This window comes from Hyaena hyaena, unplaced genomic scaffold (assembly GCF_003009895.1).
Source record: "Hyaena hyaena isolate Hyena2069 unplaced genomic scaffold, ASM300989v1 scaffold_189, whole genome shotgun sequence".
NCBI lineage: Eukaryota > Metazoa > Chordata > Mammalia > Carnivora > Hyaenidae > Hyaena > Hyaena hyaena.
In genome coordinates, this window is record NW_024080821.1 from 807,791 (window position 1) to 829,834 (window position 22,044).

General features: G+C 41.0%; 1 protein-coding gene and 1 long non-coding RNA gene across 5 annotated transcripts in view; both read left to right on the forward strand.

The window, feature by feature from the left end:
* The window catches only part of ANKFN1 (ankyrin repeat and fibronectin type III domain containing 1), a 470,333-nt gene that overhangs the window by 116,406 nt on the left and 331,883 nt on the right, over nt 1-22,044 (forward strand). The window lies entirely within an intron of this gene.
* On the forward strand, nt 4,910-10,692 carry LOC120237772. The gene is made up of 3 exons (XR_005530043.1): nt 4,910-5,023; nt 8,610-8,923; nt 10,635-10,692. It is a non-coding gene; the product is annotated as an uncharacterized LOC120237772 (long non-coding RNA).

Consider the following 22,044-nt stretch of genomic DNA (forward strand, 5'->3'; position numbering starts at 1 on the left):
TTATACTCTGGGGATGCAAAGTTTGATTTAACCCAGTCTCCATTTGCCAGAAGGCTTTTTGTCACCTGAAGAAGGCAGAAATTTAGACAAATCACTACAAGAAATGTAATAAGTACACAGGAGGGGTCATTGGAATTCAGGCTTAAGGGATGAGTAGAAATTCACTAGTCGGAATAAAAGAAGAAGGAGATTTCTGGTAGAGGGTCAATGAGATTGAGATAAGTCTTTGCTCCATTTGTGCAAATAGCTCTGCATGGCTAGAGTGTGGTAGGATGAGAAGAGATAGGGGTACTGTTTAAGAGGCAGCACAAGGCCAGATCATGAAGGATCTCCCCATTCTAAGAGATTTGGATTCTCCCCTTCGGATTCTGTGTCTCCCTCTCTCTCCGCCCCTCCCCTTCTCTCACTTTGTCTTTTACTTCCTCAAAACAAATAAACATTAAAATTTTTTTAATTTTAAAAAACTTAAAATAATACAGATTCTGGGCCTTTACCTTATGATCTAATGCGTCAGAATCTCTGGGGGTGGGGCTATAAAATCTGCATTTTATTTTATTAATATCTGCATTTTATTTTAAAATTTTAAAGTTTATTTATTTATTTTGAGAGGGAGCACAACAGGGGAGAGGGAGAGAGAGAGAAAGAGAGAAGGAGAGAGAGAATGAATCCAAGCAGGCTCCACACTACCATCATAGAGCCCGACTCAGAGCTCGAATTCATGGCCTCAAGATCATGACCTGAGCGAAAGTGGTGGGATGCTTAACTGACTGAGCCACCCAGGCACCCCTAAAACCTGCATTTTAAAAAAGCAAACTGGTTGCTCTTTCATACTCAAGTTCGAGAAGCATCACAGACATGTAGCAATTACTTATGTTGATTAGAATATAGTTTTGAGGGATCCTATTACAGTGTCAGCCATTTATATTCCCATGTAGGCCAGTTATTGTCCTTTGGGACACAAGTTGCATTCATCACTAAGGAGTACCCCAGGGTATCTACCACCAGCACCTGAAAAATGCATCAAACTATATATTCCAGTGGAAGTTGTGTCATAGTGATGTATAAAAAAAGAACTCATTGAAGACAGTCTGTACAGATTAACACACCCTCCACCCCACCAAACCTGGAGATCCTACTTCTTTTAACATCAGCATGCTGGAACATAAACAGAGAAGAAAAATACTGAAAAGGTGTGAGAATCCAGATATCTGGAGCCACTTAGTAAAGGGGCAAACATGAATTTACATGAGCACATCACTAGATTACAGTGTAGGACTTAATATCCAAGAAACCATTGTCATAAATATAATGGCTAATTATATTTCTGCTTATACTTCACTACCTTCTGCTTATATTTAAAAAATTTTAGAACAACGTGGAAAGGGAGGGTAAATTGTTTAGATTTTGGGATTTGTAAATTCTGTTCATCTGGGGAGTTCATGAATATGAAACATCTTCTTTCCTGATGGATTAATATAAAGTGGCGACTCTCAAACACAGACATACATTAGAATCCCCCAGGGAGCTTCTGAAAAATAAGGATCTGAGCCCATCCGAGCTATCCTTAGGCACCTGGGAAATGATCTTCCAGGAATCGATCTTTTCAAATAGCCTCATGATTTGGGTGTGCAGGTGGAATCTTGGAATCACTGATTTAATGATAGTACTGCTATAATATTATAACCTGAGCATGGAAACCCTAAGGAGAAAATTGGGTTTAATTGGAGGAAAATCAAAGCTCTGGGGAAAGTGTTATGTTTGAGAATTAAATATTACATAAATTGTGCACAACAAAATATGTAAATGAGCATCTGCTATTTGATAATTAACAGTGTAGCCCCTTTAACATGGGCTGCTACATTGGTGATCCTGGGGACTGTATGCATCTGGACACCTGTAAAATGAGCAAAAATGCCAACTTCAGTAGCCTTGGTAAAGTCAATCAACACTGAAGGAGACAGTGAGGAAATTCAGGTAATGAGTGGCATAGAAAAGAATCTGGGGGCGCCTGTGTGGCTCAGTCGGTTAAGTGTCCGACTTCAGCTCAGGTCATGATCTCACAGTTCGTGAGTTCGAGCCCCACATCGGGCTCTGTGCTGACAGCTAGCTCAGAGCCTGGACCCTGTTTCAGAATCTGTATCTCCCTCTCTCTCTGACCCTCCCCTGCTTACTCTGTATCTTTCTCTCTCTCAGAAATAAATAAAACATTAAAAAAATTTTTTAAAAAGAAAAGAATCTGGTCCCTCACCATGCTGCATATTCTTGAGTGGAATTGTCTGCCTTTAAGTTGTGCAGGTTACATCCCTGGCTGACTGGGGAGGAGCAAAGCAGAGCAGGATGGAAGGCACAGGACCTAGTAGTCAGTGGCAGTTTCTAGTTATCAAGTCTGGAAAGGGCTGAAGCCAAAAAGTAGAGCCAGCCTCCCTGGAGAATCTGCTGGCAGAAGACCAGAGAGCACGCACAGCAAGGTGGAGGGAGTTCCTTCGGTGGCTTGCCCTCAGTAGTGTCAGCCAAGGGGTTCACTGAGCGATGGGCAGCAGGGCTCTGCCCAGTCCTATTGCAGGGGTTGGCTATTCCATAAGATGAAAGTGATTTCCTGAATTGCCCAGCGGATGTAGGATGTGCTGAAAAGAGAATTTAGTTTAACTCAACCAGTATAATCAAGTATCTGCTATGTTCCAAACCTGGTGTCCCAAGCTGAGCATACGGAAATGAAATAGGTCCTTCTCCCATAGAGTTCATGTCTAGAGAGAGAGGCAGACATGTAAACGGGCTGCCTAAAATAAAGCAAGAAGAGCTAGTGGAGGAGTGTGCACAAACTTGTAGGCCATACCCAGGAAACAGCAGCTCGCTCATTCTGCTTGGGTCCCCAGGGAAATTTGCAGCGAGAAAGTAATATTTGAACTGGGTCTTCAAGGATATGTGGGAATTTATCAGGTACACAAAGGAGACAGGGAGATTGGGGTGGAAAGGAGGGATATTCTTGGCAGAGGAAATAGGCCAGCTGTTCATGGCGTGCTCTGCAATTGTAAATATCTTTGACATGGCTTCAATATAAAATAGAGCTATGCACAGAACAGGCCCTTGAGATCCTCAGATAGGAGCCCTACTGGTTGTGAGGATGCCCCTTTTTCTTTCTCCTGGCTCATTAACAGAATAAAAGAGCTAGAGTTGAACCAGCATTTAAAAATCATATAACCTGATGCTGTTTAAAATTTACTACAACCCATAGTAAGATATGGATTTTATACACACACGCACAGGAAACATTTCTTGAAAATGTATTTCCCTTTATGAAGTGCAAAGCACTGTGAAAGTTTCTTTTCCATTCTATTTCCTTGTTTAAAAACTGACTTTATTTTTAGAGCTATTTTAGGTTCACAGCAATATTGGGAGGAAGATACAGAGATTTCCCACATCCCCATGGTCCTCACACATGCACAGCCTTCCCCATTATCAACATCCTGCACCAGAGTTGTACATTTGTTACAACTGATGACCCCACACTGACGCATCATAATCACCCAGAGGCCATAGTTTACGTTATGGTCCACTCTTGGTGGTGTACATTCTCTGGGTTTTTGACAAATGTATAATGACACGTATCCACCATTATAATATACAGAATAGTTTCACTGCCCTAAAAAGTCCTTTATGCCCACCTAGTCTTCCCCGCTCCCTTAACTCCTAGCAGCCACTGATCTTTTTACTGCCTCAATTGTATTGCCTTTTTATTTTTTTTTATTTTTTTATTTTTTTTTTAAATTTTTTTTTTTTAATGTTTTATTTATTTCTAGGAGAGAGAGAGACAGCGTGAGCAGGGGAGGGTCAGAGAGAGAGGGAGATACAGACTCTGAAACAGGCTCCAGGCTCTGAGCTGGCAGTCAGCACAGAGCCCGACGCGGGGCTCGAACCCACGAACCGCGAGATCATGACCTAAGCGAAAGTCGGATGCTTAACCGACTAAGCCACCCAGGCGCCCCTTGTATTGCCTTTTTAAAAATGTCATATTACTGAAATCATATAGTATTTCACCTTTCATATTGGCTTCTTTTATTTAGTAATATGCTATAAATATTCCTCCATGTCTTTTCATGGCTTGATAGTGCCTTTCTTTTTAGCAATGAATAATATTTCATTGTCTGGCTGGACCACAGTTTATTCATTCACTTACTGAAGGACATCTTGGTTGCTTCTAAGTTTTGACAATTTAAAGAAAGCTGCTATAAACATCATGTGCAGGTTTTGTGTGGATGTAAGTTTTCAACCCTTTTGGGAAAATACCCAGGAGCATGACTGATGAATCATAAGGCAAGAAACTGTCAAACTCTCTTCCTACATGGCTGTACCAGTTTGCATTTATTTTTTTAACTTTATTTATTTATTTTGGGGGTGGGAAGTATAGACAGAGAGGGAGAATCCCAAGCAGGCTCCACACTGCCAGCATGGAGCGCAATGTGGGGCTTGAACCCATGAACCATGAGAGCATGACTTGAGAGGAAACCAAGAGTCAGACACTTTACCGACTGCGCCACCCAGGGGGCCCCATTTGGCATTTATTCCCTCCACATTTTCACAAGCATTTGGTGGTGTTGATGTTCTGGGTTTTGGCTCCTCTAAGAGGTGTGTAGTGTTACTGCACTGTTGTTTTAATTTGCATTTTCCTTATGACCTATGATGTGGAGTCTCATGGACTGATTTAACTGCTAGATAAAGGATAACACCAAACGAATCTGTGGGTTCATTTTCTTTTTAGCAGCTTGGGTAGCTGGTTTGAATCTTTAATCTCAATTTCTGATTCTAAAACTAGTATAATTTAATCATGGGGGTTGAGCAAGCACTTTTTTTTTTTTTGTTCCTCAGTTTCCTCATTTCTCATTTAGGATTAATAATTTTTGTTTTTCCTCAAAAATCTTATTTGAAGGCCATCCAGTCCTACCAACTCCTCTGTCTGGATTTTGGAGAAGAGCAAATAGAAAATTTGAGGGAGAACACTTGAGAATGTATATAGTGAAACACAAATGTTGGTAACCATTGGAGGCCTGGTTGGGTCACTGAAGCAGTAGGTGTTTTCCCAGGAGTCCACTGGGAGGGATGAGGCTGAGAGAGGAAATACCACAGGGGAAATACCACTTCACTCTTGGGCTGTCCCGAGAACGTCACAGGAAACTTTGATTTTGCATGTGCCCCAGGCCCTGCTCCAAAGAAAATACCCAAAATAAAATCCACGGGCAAAGTTCTCCTTTTCTTCGATATCAGGGATCAAGTGCCTCATTTCTGGATCAAATTTGGAAGGTGTTGGTTTCCTCCCACCCCAGAAGCCTTGGCAGAGGGCACCTTAGCTGCGAGAGACTCTGGGGCCTGGGCACTGGCCATGCTGGTGGCATGGAGCAGGGAGGCTGGGCATGTAGGACCAGCCCTGGGTTGCGTGCAGTCCTAATGAAGACTCATGATGCCCAAGGATTTAGGAAATAAATGGAGACTGGGGATTTTCACCCTTCCTCACTGTAGCTTGGTGGTTTCAGATCTCATCAAAATTTCTCTGTCCATATTCCCAAAAAAAGGTAAATAGCTAACCATCAGATTTTTTTTTAAAAGAACCACACAATGAATCTTGCAAGGACAGGTCATGTAAAGGTGGTTTCTGTGTGAACTCAGAGTGATTATTCATTGCCAGCTCCAGTGCCAGGCTCTGTGTTTTCCATTTTTATCGGGCAACTTCTAAGCTACAGTCAAAATTCTTTATTATCAGATCTGCGGACAGCTTACTAGTGTTGTGTCTTACCACACCTCTGAGCTGGTCACCTGCATTGCCCAAATGTGCCCTTTGCGCTGTGTCCACCTGGACATATATATATATATATATATATATATATATATGTAATGGTGACTCCTACTCTTTCCCCAACACCTAGCCCAAGCAGTAGCTTCTTTGCGTGACATTCTCTGACTTTCCCACCCACCCACCAATAGATTGCAGCTGTGTTCCCACAGCACTTTGATTATATGCGTAGAACCCTGACTTGTCCTAAATGGCATCTAGGACTTCTCTTCCTTTAACTCTTCTTTTCAAAACCCTTCCATTTCTTTGCCCAAAACTCCGTGTTTAATAAATGCCTATGTTATGCTTACTATGTGCCAACCACTGCAAGTATTAGATGGTTAGATTCCCTGAGAACCCTGTGGGAGCAGTACTATTACCGCTCCATCTAAGTTTACAAGTGAGGAAACTGAGTCATGGAGAGGGTAAGTAACTTCATATCCAGCCTAGTACGTGGCAGAACTGACATTTGAACCCAAACTCTAGAGTCCTGGCAAATGGACGGTGGCCTCACAATCCTAATTTTTCTAGAAGTAATGAGAATCTCCAGGGCACCAAAACTGACTAGGAAAAAAAGTTCATGTATGTACAAGGAAGTATGGAGAACAAAAACAAAATATTAAAATTTGAGATGTTATCTTCCTCTCTAAGTTAAACCTGTTTTTCAACATCTGTCTGAGTTACCTCAACAAATAGCTATCAGATGAATAGGGCCATTTTGTAGGCCACCTTCTTCCCTTAGGAGGGGGTCAGTGGCTCTTGATTGAGGTTCCATTTTCCCGGGGGGGTCTGCAAACAGGATCCTTAATGACTAACATTGAGTTAATCATTAGTAGAGTGATTAATATATGTGTTTTGGAGTCTAAGTGATTGAGGTAGGATCCCCAGCTTTGTATAGCTGTGTGGCATCAGGCAGCCTCTGGGCATCTCTGGGTTCAGATTCCTGATTTATAAAATGGGAGTAATCATTGTATCTACTACTGTATGAGGCAGGATGCTGGAGTTAGGAGCTTATGCTGGAGTATTAACCATCTTGCATTGATCATTGGCTCGATGATACAACAAAGGTTTGTTTTTCACTCAAACTCATGTTCAATGTCGACCAGTAGAGGGGGGGTTTGTTCATTGTGGTCACTCAGAGACACAAGCTCTGTCGAGACCAAGATTTCTCCACTTCAGCACTGTTGACATTTGGGGATGGATAATTGTGTAAGAGCCATCCTGACTATTGTAGGATATTTAGTAGCATCCCTGGTCTTTAATTAAGTAGGTGCCCTCAGCCCTATGTTTATAGCCACTGACATGTCTGAGAAGCATGTTACCACTTCTGTACCCCTCCTTGAGAAGCCCTAAGACAGTGTCAACCTCTTCTCCCCTCTGTCATAGTTCCCAGAGCCATGGCCCAAGAGGATAGTGTGTGTGTGTCCATGGGGCATGAGAGACGTAGCTCTGCAACACCCTCCCTCAGCTCTTCCCCCTAAGACAAGAAACAGCCCTCTCTCTAAAATAAAAACAAAAACAAAACAAAGCAAAACAAACAAACAAAAAACGACAAACCAAAACCACCAAAAACAAAACACCCCCACTGTAACAACCAAAACTATCTGCAGACATTTCCAGATGTCACCTAATGAACAAAATTACTCCCAGTTGAAATTCACTGATCTTAGACACACATTTTCATAACCAGAAAAAAACAAATAATTTTATATGAAAATAATATATTCACTTTCCCTTATGTTTGATTGATTAAGGCTAGTCACATAGCCATACCTAACTTCAAAGAGGAAGGAAGTAGAATACTATCATTCAGTGCTGTCCCTACCAAGGGAAAGACCTGGAATATCTGTGAACAGGCCTAATAAACAACCCTGTAGGGTTGTTGAGAGGATTAAATGAAATAATGCATCCAAAGCACTTAACACAGTGCCTGGCTGATAAGTGCTGTAAATATTGGAAGACAAGTACGAAGCTGGATACCCTGGGGAGAATGGAGAGCTGTGGGCTGAATGGCTCTACCAACAACTCCTTTTTTGAAATATAGAATTTCCACCCCACATATTTGAACTTTCCTTTATCTAAAGGCTGGTAGACGTTGGTTAGTTTGTGGTGCTTTTTTGCAAGGAATTCTTTTATTAGCAATATTGTTGGCCAATTGAAGTTACCTTTTACTTAAAAAAAAAAAGGAGGGGGTAGATAAAAAAGTCAGACTGGCCCCTGCCTGTCACTCCAAGCTTGAATTAATCTAGTCTGCCTCTTACCCTCATGTTCTAATCTCTTGGGCGTTCTTCCCTAAACATCCCATACTATCTTTCCTACCCCACGATCTTTGTACATGCTATTCCTTCTGTATAAAATGTTCCCTTCCCATCCATTTAGTTAATTCTTACTAATGTCTTCACTTTCCAAGGAAACCTTCCTGGCTTCTGGTATCCCCTCCTCTGCTCCCTTCCTAATAAATGCTCATTGTCCTGTGGTCTTTCTGTCATCACACGTCGCAATTTGTGGTTATATATTTATTTCTGGACCTGGTTGATTAATGTCTGTCTTCACTACTGGGTTGAAAATTCAGTTGCAACTTTCTCTTTGCCCACCTTACAACCCCAGGGCCTGGGATCTGATGAATCACAGCCATTTAATAAATATATGTTGAATGAATGTGTGAGTGAGTGAGTGAATGATTGAGTGAGTGAATGAATGAATGAATGAATGAGTGAATAAAGGCCAAGACTAAAATCAGGGTCTGCTGATACTTGCTTTGAACTCTTTCCTTCAAACCATGATGTAGGCAACAAAGTGCTGGCCCAACACATTCCCCAGGAAGAGAAAAGGGAAAGAAATCTTAGCCTAAAATGTTGAGATTCCTCACCTCCTATCAGGAAACTCCTAGCAGAAGGTATGCCACCTGCACACAGTGACTGAGTGCCTCACGCTGGCCTGCCACAGCAGCAGTCGTGTTTGCAGAGGAAGCACAGAGCTCCCAGTTCCTGGTTGGGAACCATGGTGAAGAGTCTAAACAGAGCTGGGCAGCCTCAATCTGGAGCCTCGGGGAACAGCCTGGAGGCCTTGGCTCGCCAGCAGGCCACCCCTGAGCTGCTAGTGGTAAGTCTGGCCTTCCTCCTCAGGATTTGGGTTAGCTCTTGGTTTCATTCTTCTGGGCCCTCTCCCCCAACCCCTTGGCAGCCTGAACTCTGGCCTTTTGAACTTGAATGGGGATCCATTTTCTTCCTTCCTTTGACTTGGAGGGAATCCAAATCTCTGTGCTCATGGCTGGTTGCCCATTCCCACCCCCATGGTCTTCACCCCCCATTGGTTTTTTTTCTGGTTAGCTGGAGTCTGGTCTACAAAGAATCTGGTAGGCTGATCCCCTAAGTCTCTGCCAGGCATGTGTTCATCAGACCCATGCAGTCGCCACTCACTCATAGCTCACAGCCTCTCTGTGCACCTGCGAGTCTCCTCTCTTTGAAATACAATCATGTTACTTTTTGCTGAGGCCAGGCATGACATACCCAAAAGTAATGCAAGTAAGTATTTAAATCCAAATTCCTCATCATTAGCAAAAAAGATCTGTTGTTGAAAACCTGGATGATTAGGAACAAATCCCTCGATACAATTATGTACAGGAAGAAAAATAAAACAGATAAGCAAACAAAAATAGGTGAGGAGGAAAATGAGGAATCAGCCACCTCTAACAAACACAGAAACACCTCTTGGCTCTAATGGGGGTGCAGTGATAGCAGGCCCATGAGGCTTAAAAGATGGCAAAACACTGGTGGCATAATTCATCTAGTTTATTCCATTAAATCTGAAGAGCACTTGAAATCATTATAAGCAGAATGACTGCTACTCCACAGCACAGCCCACTGACCTAAGGATAAACATGGTGATTGGAGGGGAGTCTATGGTCTGAATCAAGGGTATGGTGTTGTGAGCTGTATATTCTGACTTAAATGCATGGCAGAACCCTTGGGCAGCAAACCACAGATGAAATTGTCTTTACCGCATAGGTTAAATTTGTTCATGCAGGGTTTTGTTGACAAAAATGGTTACAGTGTTATATAAATTATACAGACATTTAGAGAAATCACTATTACAATGCAGGCTAGTAGCAAGGAGTAATTTTTGCTAAGCGAGGAAGAGTTATGCATTGTATAATTCTAGAGCTTGTTCATGGGCTAAAGAACATTGCAAGCTCATTCCTGGGGGAGCTAACTTCCTGAAAGGTGGCCTCCCTCCAGAATGGCAAAGACAGAAGTTTAGCTGTGGTTGCTACTGTAATCTGATTTACTGTTTATATGAGTCACTAATATGAGGAGCTAGTCTGGTTTCCACAAAAATCAATTTTCTACAGCCTCTGGTCCTTTCTTTTTTCTCCCATTTTAATTTTTTTTTAATTACTAAAGTAATACATGATTGTAAAATAGCCAAGCAGAACAAATGTTCACAGAAGTGAAATTCTCTTTTTAACTTATACCCCCAAGCCAAATACATTCCCTTCCCTTTCCGGAAACAACCATCATTAATGGTGTATATCCTGCAGATAACTTTTTTCTAAAATGTACAGGAATATATACACAGGATACAGATTATACGTAAAAATAAATGCACATGATGGGGTTGTATTATTTCACTTTTACATAGAATCACATTAAATATTTTAGTCTGCAGCTAAGCTTTTTTTACTTAACAATATGTTGGGTCACTCTTTCTGTGCTGGTATGTATAGATAGATCTAATTCTTTTAAGCTATTGCATTGTTTCATTTGATAATTGCCATACTGTATTTCATTTTTCTCTTATTGCCTGAGTTTAGATTGTGCCCATTTCTGCACTGTGACAGACATGTGCCAGATGTATACACACATACGTGCAAATGTGTATGTATAATATATATGTTATATATATGTTTATATAATATTATATATGTGCACTTCTTTTTTTTTTTTTTTTTAATGTTTTTATCCATTTCTAGGAGAGAGAGAGAGAGAGAGACCGTGAGCAGGGGAGGGTCAGAGAGAGAGAGGGAGCCACAGACTCTGAAACAGGCTCCAGGCTCTGAGCTGGCAGTCAGCACAGAGCCCGACGCGGGGCTCGAACCCACGAACCGCGAGATCATGACCTAAGCGAAAGTCGGACGCTTAACCGACTAAGCCACCCAGGCGCCCCTATATATGTGCACTTCTATGGTATTTCTGTAGGTGATTTCCCAAAAGAGAAATCAGTTGAGCTAAGCTGTATGTGCAGTTGAAACTTTAACACTGTTCGAGCCACTCAGACATAGTCCTCGGAAAGTACTGTGCTAGATCACCCCAAGTGAGGGTGTGTGTGATGGTGCCCTTTCCATCATACCTTCACCATCACTGGATATTATCCATCATTTCATTTTTGCCAACTCTGTGAATAGAAAGTTATGTGCCATGGTTGATTTCATTTGCATTTTCCTGCAGTAGGGTGACCTTAACCTTTTCTTTAGGCATCTTGCATGATGAGTCTTTGGGGTAAGTCATGTGTACAAGTGAGAACTTGTGTTAAGCCCTCAAAACACAAGAAATTGAGGACATTTAAGCTCAGGTCTCCATGTGCAGTGAGAAGGAGCCCCAAGTTGATTTCTTTAAACAAGGTAGTGCAAATTATGCCAAAGGGTAACAAGATCGAGATATGGAAAGGGCTCTCGTTAGCTTGGCATATACTATGTAGAAATCGAGCTGGTAGGCTAGGTTGCACAAGCTTTAAGTGTTTGTGCAAATGTGTACTGTGGGACCTAAGACAAATTACACAGCCTCCATGTGTCTCAACATTCTCATTGGTCAAACGGGAACCCTAATGTTACCCTCCTCTATGAGGGTAATGAGACAGTGCGTACCTACTCTTAGGCACGGTGCCTAGAAAATAAATGTTTTCTTTGTTGGCTCTGTAAATGTTTGCCAAAATAATAGTAATGACAATAGTTATTGTTGTTATCATAAGTTAAAGAGAGATGGTCATATACCCTCAGGGAAAGACAGAGTCCCTGAGTAGTGACTAAGTGGCATTTCAGCTTGTTAGATAGATACAGGTCTGGGAGGGATGTGGGTGGGCAGCTCACTGACCCTTTGTAGAGCAAGATCCAGTTAACCAGAGAGAAATGATGAATTATTTCCTAATTTCAGAACAATTGGCTATCAGAACAGAAAGGGCGCTTAGAGGCTACTAAGTACAAATATCTCATTGTATGGATGAGAATCAGATCCAGAAAAAAGATACCTTACCTAAGATCACACAGCTGTCCAAGCAACAAAATCAAACCCAGGGCCTCCAACAGCAAGTCCATTTTTTCTCCATCTTCATATTTTCTGCAGTATTCTTCCCCTTTTAGTTGAACAGAGAAAACTATGAAGAATCAGTGTGTGGCGACAGATTTTTATTTTTTGTTCCTGATTTTGGATTATGACCTAAAAGAAAAATAACCAAATTAAGAACTCCTGGATATTAATAAGGGAGTGACACCTCCCAGGAAAAATGGGCAAAAGTGAATAGCAGGTAATTTACAGAAAAGGAAATACAAATGGCCAACATACATGTGAAAAAGAAATGCTCAGCTTGGCTAGTAATAGAGGAAGGAAAACTTTAAAAAAAAATTTTTTTAATTTATTTCTGAGAGAGAGAGAGAGAACAAGAGCAGGGGAGGGTCAGAGAGAGAGGGAGACACAGAATTGGAAGCAGGCTCCAGGCTCTGAGTTAGCTGTCAGCACAGAGCCCAATACAAGGGCTCAAACCCATGAACTGTGAGATCATGACCTGAGCCCAAGTCGGACACTCAACTGACTGAGCCATCCAGGTGCCCTGAGAGGAAGGAAAACTTAAAACAGCATTCATTCATTTATTCAGTCAAAAAGAAGTTTTTAGTGCCTACCATGGGGCAGCAGTGGTTCATCTACCTCATTGGTAGAGGAAGGAAAACTTAAAACAGCATTCATTCATTTATTCAGTCAAAAAGAAGTTTTTAGTGCCTACCATGGGGCAGCAGTGGTTCATCTACCATCATTGTTTATCTACCAGATTTGAAAAAAAAAAAAATTAAAGCATGATAATACCAAGTGTCGGTGAGTATGTAAGGAAATTGGTACTCTCATACACTGCATGGGGGGGCGGGATTAATACACACATTTGGAAAAGAATTTGGTATTTTTCAATTTGGTGGGTTTTTTTGTTTTGTTTTGTTTTGTTTTTTTTTGAGAGAGAGAGAGAGAGAAAGAGAGAGAATCTTAGACAGGTTCAGCACAGAGCCTGATGGGGGACTTGATCCCACAACACTGGGACCTTTACCTAAGCCCAAATCAAGGGTCGAATGTTCAACTGACTGAGCCACCCAGATGCCCCTGGAAAGCAATTTGAATAGTTTTTTGGCAAAATAATTCCCCCTCTTTAAAGATGCCTATACCCTAATCCCCAGAACCTGTGAATACGTTAGGTTACATAGCAAGGGGGAAATTAAGGTTGCAGATGGAGTTAACATTGCCAATCAGCTGATCTTAATAGAAGGAGAGAAGCCTGAATTATCCAGGTGGAGCCAGTGTAATCTCAAGGGTCTCTAAAAGCTGAAGAGAGGGGCAAAAGAGTGAGAGTCAGAGACGGAGAAATGACAACCTCACAGCACCAGGGTGAGGTGAGGAGGAGCCAGTTTGCTGTTTCTAGCTTTGGAGATGGAGGAAGGCAGCCTTAAGCCAAGGAGTGCAGGCAGGCTCTAGAAGCTGGAAAAGGTAAGGAAACTGATTATGCCCCCTCCCAGAGCCCCTAGAAAGGAATGCAGTCCTAGCAACACCTTGATTTGCCCCCTGTGAGACCAAGTCAGAGCTTAACAAAACTCCAAGATAGTAAGTTTGTATTGTTTTAAAGCACAGATTCCCTGTAATTTGTTACAGCAGCAATAGGAAATGGATAAACCTCTATTAAAATTTAAAACGTTGTGTTATTTGACTCAGCAATTCTCGTTATTACCTTGGAGGGCCACTAGTTTGAGTATATATACAAAGCCACAGACAAAGATGTCTGCTGCAGCACCTCTATAAATGATGAACAATCCTGGGGACTTGGGCATGTTCTCCATAAAAGGGGTTGGGAAGCAGAAGTTAAACAGAGTATAATAAAAAGCAAGTTACACTCTCACAGAACAAAATTATGTACTTTTAACAGTCCATGTATATGAATTGAAGGAAGCATGCCAAATAAAAACAGTTTTAACCACTAGGGAGACATTGAGTTTGAGAAGCTTATAATTTAAAAACAAAATTTAATTGAAAAGACCAGAGATCTGCTGAAGGCTCATCCCTCCCTCAGGTACAAACAATCCTTCTTTAGTTTGGTCCCCTTTAGAAAGGACCCAGTATCAATAAATATTCAGTGTCTGGGGAGTAAAGTAAATGCTCCAGCCTAAGAGAGGAAAGGATATTTCTTGAAAATCTGAATTCTCTTTGGGGCTAGTGGTCATAGGACTCAAAGTTTTCTTAGTTCTGGTGAGGAGGAGGGTCCTTGTTCACCCTAAGTTTTGGGTCCCTAGGCAGGAAGGTGGGAGTCAGAAGTACAATCTGGCTCTCTGCCATCTTTTCTGCTAACTACCCTATTGCATTTTTAAGGCCAAGGTGGAAAGTTCAGTTTCCCAAATATGTATCAACTCACTAACTACTTTGTTCAGAGTAAACAGTAGGTCCATAGGAGGAATAGAAATCTTTCAAAACTCAATTCAAACATCATCTCCTCTCTGAAGACTTTCTTGACATTGCTCAGCACCCATCCCTGGTAAAACTGACCACTCCTCTTTTTTTCAGCCTCATCAATCACATATATATTTGTGTTGAACATGAGATTTCATTTATTGTTATATGTATGTACTATATATTGTTATATAATACATATTGTTTGGGAGGATAGATATAATAATTATACTGTAAGTATCTTGAATTCAGTAATAATGTCTTATTCTTTGTGGTATTTAGTATCCAACACATATTGGGTCCTTCTTTAACACTCATTAGAGTTATGTGGAAAAGGCATACATTTTTGTACTCAAGGGATTCACAACTTAAAAGAAGACCTGAGTGTGCTTTAAATTAACACAGTCTACTATAGTAATCATAATATATTACACATTTTAACTCAAAATAGTATTGCCAGTTGAGGCAACATTGATTGTATTAAGTTAAAATGTCACCTTCTCCTAGTAGAGGTATGGCTACCTTTCTGGGGGTGAGTGACTCAGAGAGCCCAAAGGTGGCTTTGGGGATGCTGGTCATATTCTATTCCTTGATCTGAGAGCTAGTTATCCAGGTGTCCCTATTTTGTGAAAATTCATTAATTTTCTTTATATTCCACTTGAAAGAAAACCGTTTTTAAGTCCTCAGATGGGCTCGTCCTGACCACTATCTAAAATATTACCTTACCTTGCCTTATCTTCATCATTTTTTCTTGATTTGTAAACTTATAAGAACAGGATTTATGTCTGTCTGTCTTCACCACTGTGTCCCCTAGTCCTTCGGGATGGCCTGGCGCTAGTCAGTTTTACTCTCAATTTCTACTTGTCAGGTTTTAAATAACAAGATATGGTCATAAGGAATGAGATGAAATGAAAGCCAATCGGCTTTCAATAACATCACAAAAGGTGCCTGATTTTAGCTGCATCATTATGGGACTATTCTTATCTAATAGAACAGAGAGAGAATAAGGTAGATGGTGAGCTCTCAGGAATCATCAGTAGATAGCAGAAGTACTTGCAATGTACGACCTGAAGTTTTCCCTCAGTGGAGCAGGACAGACACACAATCACTACCCAAGGGGAGCCTGCGTGGCTCAGTTAGTTAAGCGTCTGACTTTGGCTCAGGTCATGATCTCACAGTTTGTGAGTTTGAGCCCCACATCGGGCTAAGGTCACGGTCCCAGAGTCATGGGATCAAGCCATACACATACCATCCGATTCACCTATTTAAAGGGTAATATCCAGTGGTTTTTAGTATTTTCACAAATTTATGCAGCCATCACCACAGTCCATTTTAAATCATTTTATCACCCTCAAAGAACCCCATCCCCGTTGGCAGTCACTTCCCATTTACCCCAATTCCCCCATCTTTGGCAACCTGCCTAATCTACTTTCTGTCCCTCTAGATTTGCCTATTTGGCACATTTCCTTTAAATGGGATCATACAATATGTGGTCTTTTGTGACTGGCTTCTTTCATTTAGCATAATGTTTTCAGGATTCATTCATTCATGTCATTGCCTGTGTCAGTACCTTTTATTTTTGAACAACATTTCATTGTGTGGATATATCACATAGTTTTTATCCATCCACCAACTACTGGACATTTGTATTATTGATACTTACTGGCTATTATAAATAATACTACAATGAACATTCATGCATAAGTTTTTGTGAGACTATATGTTTTCGTTTCTTTTGGATATATACCTAGGAATGGAATTGCTAGATCATATAGTAACTCTGTGTTTAATCCTTTGAGAAACTGTTTCCCAAACTCCTTTCCCAAATGGCCATACCAGTGTTCCTAACCAACAGTGTATGAGGATTTCAGTTTTCCCACAAAGCCCTTTACTTTTCAAATGCTTTTTTCAATGCTGGTTTGCATGGAAATATCTTTGTTATAAAATCAAATACATGCTATATTTATATATTAGAATCTGTAACAACACATTAACTTCTGTTCATTATTAGTATCTGCACCACTACAGCTACTGCTATGACTCTTGATGATGACAGCCAGCATTTGCTGATACTGTCCAAGTATTAGTGTGCAAACACTGTCCAAGTGTTTTTCATGTATTCACATACATATAATCCTCCAAGCAACCCTATGAGATGGTTGAAATAACCATAATGGCAGAAATAATGGCAGTTTGTATTGGAAGAGCAGTAGTGGAAATGTTAAGAAGTGACAACATTATACCATTTATTCACCTATTTATATAGTCCATCTGCTAAGTACCATGTGATGTATTAAGTTTACTACAGTGGGCAAAAGAGATTTCATTTATGTTCTCAAGGAACTTATAATCTATTGATTTGAGAGACATTTAAGAAATAAAATCAAGAGAACTTATTAATTGACTTGATACAGAAAGTGGTGCAGATAAAGGTTTCAGCTGGAGGAGATGAGATGAGGAGCATGGAGGTTGGGGAGGCGGAAGAAGTAGGTATGAGACAGGAAAAGATTTCAGTTTTGAATATGGATCTGTAAAACATATAATAAACAGTTGGGTATATGGATCTGGAGTGGAAAATAGATCTCTGAATTAAAGATATAAACTTGAGGGTGACATAGATCATAATTGAAATCATGAATACAATTGCCTACGGGAAGAGTTTTAAAAAGTGATACGAGAAGACCATCTAGGACTGAACCTTGAGAAAATTTGACATTTAAAGGCAAAATAAAGAGAGCTGAGACTGCAAAGGAGCAGCCAAGTAAGTAAGAAGAAAACCAAGAGTTTGTAAAGTTTCTGAAGCCAGAAGTGCATTTCAAGAAAGGGAGCAGTTGGCAATTTTGAATGCCACTCAGAGGTCAGGGAGGGTGAAGGTGCTTTGGATTGAGAGTCTTGGTGGGCATTGATAACTTTCTAGCTCTGTGGTGCAGTGGTGTGGAGAAGTGCACCAGGCCAGTGGAAAATAATGGAGTGGAGTCAGAAAGGGTCCAACTTTTTACAGAAACTTGGTAGAGAAGAATTCAGAGTAGGGCATCAACAAGCAGGGAAAGGGCATGTGGGATATGTTTTGTTTTGTCTTTGATAGAGAAAGCTAAAGCCTATCTAAGTGACGTTGGTGTGAATTCAGTAAAATACAAGTGTAAGGACTTATGTTCTAAGTTCAACCACACTTTAATAACTTAGCTCACACCCTCTGTACATAGATTTGAACAAAGGAACATTTTACTAAGCATGGAGGAATAGAAAAACCTGAACTATATCCTGGACCTGTCACTGAGAGTTCAGTTTTTTGTTTTCAGCATCCATTTCCACATCTTCCTTTTCAGGATTATTGCAATTATGAGAAATAATAGATGAAAAGGCATCATCATCATACTTGGCATTTAGCTCCCAATAAATAGTCACACTTACTATTTTACTCCACACAGCTGTGCCATTGGTTTGTAATAGTCAAATCCTTATGTTTTCATTGCTGGGAGGGTTGTGCCCATTAATTGAAGCTTCAAATAGCTACCTGGGTTTCCTGTGCCAAAGCCTAATGCTCACATGATACTGCACCCTTCTGTCATCAACACACATTCATTCTTTCAAGACAGATTTACCATCTCTATCCCATTGTTCAGCTGTAGTTTTAATTGCTTCCTGTTGTCATCTTGCCAGTGCCATTCCATAAAAAGGAGTTCTCCAGCATCAACCTGCCATTCACACACAGCCTTGGGCTTACACTGCTCATCTTAATCTACTTGTACATCTCTCTCCATACTGCTCTTCCACAAACCAAGTTTTTCCACCCTCCTTTCTTTTTGGGCGGGGGGTAAGGGTTGGGGTAGGTGGGCAAGACTTTACTCGTGACATTTTCTTCCTGGTGTTGACCTTGATTCCTATCAGACTGCTTCTAATGGCCTTTGGCAGTCTTAGGATCTTCCATTTACAGTTGAATCCAATCCTTGGGACACTCCTCACTCAGGAATCATGCCCAGTTGCTTATCCCAACTCTGTCTGGTAACATCTGGACAAGCATGAAAATAAAAGAAAATCAGAGAGGCTAATTTATAAAATGAGTAATTTTCTCTGATAGGGAACTTTCTAGAAGGTACTACTTGTTTCATAATTCCAATGGTCTTCTCGATGCCTCCATAGAGGTTTGTACTGTCACATGGAATTTAGATTTGTGTATTAATTTGCCATTACCAGACTCCCTTCTTAAATGTCCTGCCCTTCTTGGTGCAATTTATTCTTCTGGTCTGCTGCTCTCAAATGTATAGTATTTTCTTTATTCCTGCAACCTTTGCCCCGCCCACTCCCTCTACTATACTCCTATTTGGTCATCCATCCACACTTATTCCAACTTTTTCATGCTTTTTAAAAATTTTTTTAAATGTTTTATTTCTGAGAGAGAGTGAGAGAGACAGAGTGAGCAGGGGAGGGTCAGAGAGAGAGGGAGATACAGAATCTGAAACAGGCTCCAGGCTCTGAGCTAGCTGTCTGCACAGAGCCCGATGCGGGGCTCGAACCCATGAACTGTGAGATCATGACCTGAGCTGAAGTCGGACGCCTAACCGACTGAGCCACCCAGGAGCCCCCCCATTTTTAAAAAAATTTTAATGTCATGCTTTTTTAATGTATCTCTTTATTTCCCATTCCCCTGACATTTAAACCTGTGTCCTTGACTCTGTAGTTTCTTTCTTTGTCATAGCACTGTGTGATTATTCTTCTTAAATCTGCACTTTGACCAATGCCCTACCCAGCTAAAATTTTCTGATGCCATTACTTGCAAAATAGTGTTCAGGCCCCCAACCCACCCAAACCCTTCACCTTTTCCATTTATCCTTACGTGTTTTAGGAAGATCTTATTTCAGAATATTCTACTCACTTTTACCCTGGAGATGTTCTTGCTTTCTCTCCTTCGGTGATATAGTTGTATCCACCTGTAACTATTTTCATCTGCTCCTCCTCAAGATACTCAGGTTGAACATCCTCCAGAGAATCAGCACTTTAACTATTAATGATCACCACTCCTATGAGCTGAGAGCATTCAGTAGTAGCTTAATCCTGAACTGGACATTTGTCTTGTAATGCCCTGTGTTTGGCTGTCTTTGGTGTCTTCGAATTTTATATGGTTAAACCTCTTAAAGGTAACATTATCTATGGCTGTATTGCTAGAGGTAATGTATCGATCACAAGGGCAATGAATCACCTGCTACGTTCTTTATGGTTCAGCATCCACCAAGAATACCATGCCAAGGAGGGTTTGTGGCCACATGGAATGCATTCAGAGGGAGAGTGACAGAAAAGAAAGGGGAATCTGAGAATGGAATATTCAGAGTTAGTAAATTAGACAGTTATCTCCAAATAATTATAGAAAGATATTTAGGTTTAATCCATTTGGCACAGAGACCAAAGACATCAATCACAGGGGTGATGTGAAAATATTAGCAATCAGTTTGGTGCAAGCATGGACCAATTAGAAGGGATGTTGGCTGTCAGGCTCTCCTAAAACTCTAGAGGAACTCCTTGCTGTACTAGGCATTAAGACTTTGGTTACTGGATCATGGGAAGGTTAAGGAGGTTTGGGGGAAGGTGTTGAGATATTGGGGTCATAGTGGGGACTCGAGGTAAGTAGGGCAGTGGTTATCTGTCATTGGTACAAAAGTGCTTTAACAACTGACACAGCCTTACTGGAGGCTGCCAATGGAAGATCAGGCCTGGACATTTAACAGACTGGCTTTCTGGAAATTGGCATAGAAGGCATCCACCATTAGGAGATTTGGCCACTCTGAGTACTGGCTTTCTGAGAATTGGCCAGCTTTCAGAAATAATACCAACATGAGGAAATTACAGGGAGATAGAGTTTCAGTAAAATACAATCTAAATAGGATTATGAGCGATCTCTTGAGGTAGTAGGAGTCCTGTCTCTCTGGAGGTGTGTCAGCCTCTGATAGGCCATTATTTTATGAAAGAAAATTAATGTTGGCATAGAAGACCTCTATGGTTGGTTTCAAACTGGAAAGTCTGTGATTTTACTATAGTCTAAATTCTTCATTTTATAGATGAGGGAATAAACTCCAAGAGGAAATGTAAGCAAGATCTGCTTTGTTATTGCTGTTTTACTTCCATATCCTGGATTTGTTTTTCTATGTGTATTTGCTATTGTCTCCTAGTGTACTTTGCTCTTCTACCTGCTACCATGACTAGAAGCATACTATGCACACAGCAGGGGTTTAATAAGCTTGTAATGCATGCATGGATAATTGCTCACCTCTATCCACATCTCAAACTCAGGATCCCAGAGAGAAAACTTAATTCATCCTCTGCTTCTTTCTCCTGCTTCAGACTATTGGAACTTACCAGTGCTTCTTCCTTCCCTGACCAAATGCTAATGGAGGTGCTAATGAGGCCCTCTGGCCATCAGAAAGAAAGAGAAAGAAAATCAAATAGTCTAATTAATCCACAAATTATAGTTGCTGAAAAAAAGTGGTCATATTTCCTATAGAAAGCCAGACGAGGACTAATGGGCACTAAAGCATTGGTCTTGGCTCCTTTGGGTGTGTAGTTTGGAGGTTACCTGTTGTTTTTTCAGGGATTATGAGGCACCACTTGGCTTCCATTTGGGTGGAGCTCACCAGAACTCTGTTCCAAGTCTGAGCTGTCTGTTTGCTTATTAAATGGGAAAAGGAGGGCAGAGAGTAACCTCTTTGTATAAGGTGAGCCTAATATTAATAGCAAACATTTATGGAGTGCTCATTATGTGCCAGGAACTATACTAAGCATTTTACATGGATGATCTCATTGAATCCTGCACATTTATTCCCCCACTTTATACACAGGGAAACTGAGGCTTGGGTAGGATAAGTAACTTACTCAAGGTCACAAAATAAGTGGCTGCATATGTGGTCTAAGACCTTTTAGTTTGTACTAAACCTGTCAGTTGCATTCTGTAGCCCATGTTTTAACTCTTGCCACCTGCACTGTATGGTCTAAGTGGCTGCCTCTTCAATCAGTGAACTCTGGGAATGCAGCACAGGGAGAGTGGAGCTAATACTGAACAAAATGGGTATTTTAATGGATTGGTTTGAGGATTATTGTGGGAGAGGGTTATGAGGAGGTGATATGCCAGAACCATCTGGTGGGCCAGAGCAGAAAGGGAAGAAGGATGCCCAGTGACCTACGTTCTTCTGGTTTAGAGCAGAGCCTCTCGCAGGCTTCCCAACAGGACACAGAGGATTTTCACTGTAACAGAGAATGTGGGCCTTTATCCAATGAGAATCAAGACAGCCGTGTTTAATAGCTACCAGTACAGTGAGTGGAAAGCAAATTTATAAGTGTGAAATTGCAAGGTGTGCTAGGTTGGAAACCAAAGGAATGAGGCAAGAAGCTAGGAGTAATTAGGCATAAAGAGAGAGACCTCACTGCTCATGGATTAACAGATTTTGTGTTTGGCTTTTCCAGAAAGCCTAGTGTGCCTTACGTGTGTGTGAGTGCGTGCATGTTGCACAGGGTATTGTGCAAGTCACTGCAAGCCTACAAGAATTT